Raw genomic sequence first — 6000 nt, 5'->3', positions numbered from 1 at the left:
CATAAAAGGGATCACCACATACAAAATTTGTGAAAGTGATTACCTTTGGGGAAAAAAGGATAGAGGAGGCTATAATGCTTTACTTTAAAAAAAATAGCATGAAGCAAATATAACAAAATGTTGTTTATTAATTCTCGAGGATATGTAAAATACCTGTCGTGAAAAATAAAACTGAATTGGAGGAAGTATATCATTTTTGCTTCTTACATAATTGAGGAGTTAATATTATATCTCTGTTATTGTATGTTTTGCCTCCCTGAACTAGATCTATGGTTATTTTTCACATTGCTTCTTGAATAAATTATACTTTAAAAATTTTAGAATATCTTAAATTTAAAATTTAAGAAGAAACTGATTGTGAAGTTTACACAGATAGAAGCTAGCAGGAAAAGAATTATGGTTTCAGAAAGAACTAGTATTCCATTGGTACCACAGGAAAAAAGAGGGGAAAGGCTCTCACTCTAAATTCATTCTCCCCTGCCAGTCAGCATGGAGCTATGGCTGAGGTATAGCTGAGCTATGGCTGAGATAGAAGATATTCTACCAACATGCATTTTCTTGCATAAAAATAGCATTACCTTGAAACACTCTGGCATCTGCCGTCCCATTGCTTTCTTTCCTACCTCTAAGGTTGAGTATATCTAGTAATATTTTCACATAAATTGACTTATTTCTTAAATGTACTTCTTAAACACCTTTGTAATCTAATGAAACAACCAACTAAGATAAAGATAGTTTTGATAGAAAGTGTAGGAGTGGAAAATAACCTGCGTTGGGGCTTTTATTAATTAGGTTGGACTAGGTTTTGCTTAGAGGAGAAGATTGCTAAAATAATTCCAAAAGTCTAATTGGTTTTACATAAAATGTATCTTGCTCATGTCATATGCACAAAGCAGATGGGTGGAGGGCTTTCTTTCACCAAGGAATACAGTTGACAGAGGTTGCACTGTCTTGCAGCTGTGCCATCCGGAAGATGCAACCTTCTCAATCTATTGGTCAGGTGGAGAACAAGTGTAGAAAAGCAGGCCTTTCACTATCAAGGTTTTTTTTTTTTTTTTTTTTTTTTTTTTTTGTCAAAGGAGGTCCAGAGCCCAGGGAATCTCTATGTCATGTGCCAGGCATGGGAGAAAATTGAATGTTGGGGACAGTTAGTGATGTCCACCTAGGTCTGGGTTGCCAAGGGCAGCTAGAGTGGACACCTAGGGTGAAGGTAAGGATAAAGTCAAATGATGGTTAAGAAGGCAAAGAAAACAAACGATCTCAATATCTGTATCTTTCGTAGAGACATTTTTATTTACATACAAAAATTAGGGGAAAAAACTGCTTGAAGTCCAATGTTTTTAGTGTAGAATTTCAGTGAAAAACAAGACATATATTTTCAGTATTTTTTTCCCTCAGAAAATTCAAGTCAGATTTCTTTTATTTTGCTGATGGATACAATTGACAAATAGATGCTAGATCTTTCATAATTTGATATGAAAAGATACAAAAATCAAAGAAAGATAACTCATTCTCGTTTTTTTCTCTTATTTTTATTGAATTCACTATAAGAAAATGAAAATTTGCTAAAGTGCCATACACACTTTGAAAGAGTTTTTACAATGATCTTTTGAGGAGATTATATTGTTTATCTTCAGTGATGGCTACAGTTTGCACAATTACATGTAAAATTAATCACATTAGGATGAGTCTTTTTACTCATTTCATTTATTACACTATAGCTACCATAATATATTTGATTCACTTCTGGTTTAGCTAAATTGTGATCATGTATACTAGCAGTTCTCTATGGGAAGTTGCATACTAGGTATTTTTAAATCCAAGGCAATTTAACAGAGCTTGTCTGCTTCCTTTATATTTTGAAAAAAACTATTGGTAATTGCAAAAATAACATAATCTCTCCTCAAGCATAATATTTATCTATTGGCTCATAATTTGTTAAATTCAGTGGAGCAACTATAATGAGTTTATTCAATTTTGCATTCAGAATCAAGATTTTGGGAATAAGTAATCTTCTTACATTTCTGTTCATAACTAAAATACAAAGCACTATTATCAATTTGTAAGATAGCAAAACCTCAAAGAAATTTCTGCAGTCAGCTAGATCTGTAGGCTTAATTTTGACAGCACAGATAATGTGATAAACTTATTCAGGAATATTTTTATTACACCTAATTTAGACACACTGCATTTATTTTCAAAATTTTCTCTGAAAAAAAAAAGCATTTCTCAAAAGCATTCCATCTCCTTTCTCCTTTTTTAATGGAGAAAGAAAACTAAGTCAAATGGCAATTTTTGTTCCCTCAAACAAGAGCAGCAGGGCCTTTTAAGGACCTTCATTATTTTATGTGTGTTTGTTCACAGCTCTCAAATTTATTGGTACAGCTGTCAACATGTATGTATAATTTGATAGCAATGTTCCAGCTTAACAAGTCCTCTTGGAATTATTTATTACTAAATTTCATTACTTCGTACAAATGTTCAGGCTGATTAAGCCCACAATTTCAGGTTTCACCACACTTAGACAAATCACAACATCATGAGATTGTAAGATTTCAGCTAACTCACTTTCTACAAGACCTATTTTGTCAAGGCTTTACATATAATTCAATGAAATGTCTGTTGATATGGCTACAGAAAATAGAAAAAAATATTTTTAAATCACCAGCTGTTCCTGAGATATATTTGCAATCAATGAATGTTGAGAATCACTTGTACATTTTGGACTTCCTTTGTGTGGAAAGAATTATCAAATATTATTCCAAATTTACTCTGCAATGAACATGGTACATCTTCCCTGGAGAACATGTCTTCCAAGACTCAAATCTCTATAAACATGTCATGAAAAGAATTAATTTTAATAAATACTTTTCAAGCTGTATAAATTTCATACTTATGAATGTTTCAACATGGAATATCAAAATACTAATTTTTTTCTGAACTCAATAAATAGGAACGAAAAGTGTGGATGTCAGGTAGAGGTACAGACCCACTTAAAATCTTCATGGGGAATCGTAGGACAATATCTTAATTTTGAAAACAATGACAGCTAAGAGCAGGTTAACTTTACCCATTTGGAGTAAACTTATGAGTCCTACATTTATACCAACATTATTTTCATATTTATATTCTAATGGATTTGTCCTAATTTTTTATGAGTTTTTAGAGAATAAGGATCTTCCCTTTCTTATGTTTCATTTCCTTAGAAAAAAAAGGGAAAATAAAACAAGTACTAAGAGGGAGGAAGTGTTCAATAAATATTGAATAGATGAATGGAAGTTGAAAAAGCAATCACAGTCAAAAGTTTGTGAAATTTTCTTATATTCTAATTTGATTTAAAATTATTTTATAATCCTAAAAAAGAAAAGAAAAGATTAAATATGTAGAACGAGAAAAAGAGCAAAATTATTTCTATAAACTTGAAAAGGATTTTTTATATTCTCCCTGATATGATTTAGTTGGAGATATATCTGCTAATATTTACTTGTCTACCTTACTAGGTAGCATTGAGAGGACACTGACATGAAATACATTCCCTGAGAGTCTACCTAAAGGGGACCTTATATTCTCTTTCAAACACATGCTAATTTGACAAGGCACTCTTGAATATGTCTTCAGAAATGTAAAATTTTCAGAGAGCTGTTTGCTGTGTGAATATTTTTTTTTTGGGGGGGGGAGGCTTCATGGGAAAGATATATTTTAAGTTGTTCATTGAAGTACAGCCAGAGTGTGAATAGCAAAGGAGAACTTGACGGACAAAAACCGACTTCCAGGGGTGGATGTGAGCAGAGACACTAATGCCTGCCTAAAAAGAGCACAGTGTTCAGCACATGGTAATTCAGAGAGGTGTGGGGAGGTTTTCAAGACAGCCGCAGAATGGAAAATCTTTGCCTGCTACTTTCTGACAGGGGAGTAATATCCAGAATATATAAAGAACTCAAAAAGTTAAACACACACACACACACACACACATCTAATCAATAAGTGGATGCATGAACTAAACAGGTATTTCTCAAAAGAAGAAATGCAAATGACAAATATATGAAAAAAAATGTCCATCTTTAACAATTAAAGAAATGCAAAACAAAACTACACTGAGATTTCATCTCATCCCAGTTAGAATAGCAACCAAGAATATAAATAATAATTAATGCTGTCCTGGATGTGGGGAAAAAGAAACACATATTGCTGGTGAGACTTCAAACGGATACAACTGCTGTGGAAATCATTGTGGAGATTCCTCAGAAGACTAGTCAACTAGATAGTTCACTTCTTGGAATTTATCCAAAAACACGAAATCAGCATATTATATTGATACATGCTTTCTGATATTTATACCAGCACAATTCACAATAGCCAAATTATAGAACCACCCTAGTTGTCTGTCAACAGCTGAATGAACCAAGACAATGCAGTCTGTATACACTATGAAGTTCTATTCAGCCATTAAGAAGAATGAAATTATATAATCTGTTGGTAAATGGGTTGGACTATAGAATATCATACTAAGAAAAATAAAGCCAGACTCAGAAAGCCAAGAGTTGAATTTTTTCTCATATGCAGAAGCTAGAGAGAAAAAAGAGGAATTTTTTTTTTTAAAAAAGAGAGGGGGATCACAGCAAAATAGAAGGAAGATCAGTAGAGGTAGGAAACCAAGGGGGAGGGAGGAGAGGAGGAAAGTGGGAAAACTGGGGAATAAAATTAACCAAATTAATTCTATACAGGTATGAATATATTATGATGATAATCATATTAAGTTTTTAAATCCAATTATATATATATATATATAATTAATATATAATTATATATATAATTGTGTATATATATATATATATATATATATATATATATATATATATATATAATTTGTAGAGTAGAGGAAGCTGATCTGGGAGGGAAGAGGTTAGGAAAAGAGGAAGTACTAAGAAATGAAATAGAGCAAATGATGTTATGTTCATATATGAAGGTGTCACAAAGAATCTAGCTACTATGTATAATTATATTGCAATAATAAAATCTTTGTAAAATTTGGAATATGAGATAATGAAAGATTATGACAAGAATGGACATGATAAATCTATAAATAGGTTTAAAATTTGTTTATGCAGTACTTCATAATTTATTCTCCTAACCAAAATTTAGTGAAGGATTATTGTGTCCACAAAGAGAAAGAATGAATAAAAGAATTTAAAAATACTACTTATTAACCTATTTTTATTCCAGGTCCAAAGTCTTATGTTTTGTATATATTATCTCAATCATTATGACAATTCTCTTTATAAAGCAAAACTACAGTAAAGAGAGATTATTTGTCTCTTCGTGATAGAGTTAGTTAAGTGGGCTTGAACTCTCTGTGTTTCTGTGCCTAAAACTTCTGGTCTTTTTATCCATGCCACTGCTCACACACATAGTGCTTCCCACAAATTCCTTCCAACTGAAACATTCATCAACAAGTTCCTCTACACAAAGAGCTTATAACCTATTTTTTTTAAATAAAAAAGATAAAGAGATACATGATAGATTAGACAATTGAAAAACAGCACATCTGAGCAATGGCAAAATAAAGCAGCTTCATCAACATTTTATAAACGAATAAATCTTAAAATATGAAGGAAAAAGGCAACACATTACTTCACCAACATATTTGTTCTAAAAATTCACACTATTACTTTTTTATTGAACCTAGTTGAAACCACTTTATTATTACTATTCATCCACAATGTTTATCTACACATGTAATTGTGTCATGCTGATGATATTAGAACTCATAGTTAAATATTACCAAGCAAATATTATAGTTAGGAAATTAATTTTAAAAATTTCTACATCAGAAGTAGGCTCAATAATCAGCTTCAAACAGGTACTATCCAGGGGCCTTACATGAGAAAAGCTGGTCAGTGCTAGGGATAAGTCTAGATTCTTGAAATGACCTTAGAACCATCATTTATATCATTTATATTCACTATGGTTCTTCCATGTTTAAATTAAGTTTGAAAATAT

This window comes from Callospermophilus lateralis, unplaced genomic scaffold, assembly GCF_048772815.1.
Source record: "Callospermophilus lateralis isolate mCalLat2 unplaced genomic scaffold, mCalLat2.hap1 Scaffold_805, whole genome shotgun sequence".
Taxonomy (NCBI): domain Eukaryota; kingdom Metazoa; phylum Chordata; class Mammalia; order Rodentia; family Sciuridae; genus Callospermophilus; species Callospermophilus lateralis.
This window is presented reverse-complemented; position numbering follows the sequence as displayed.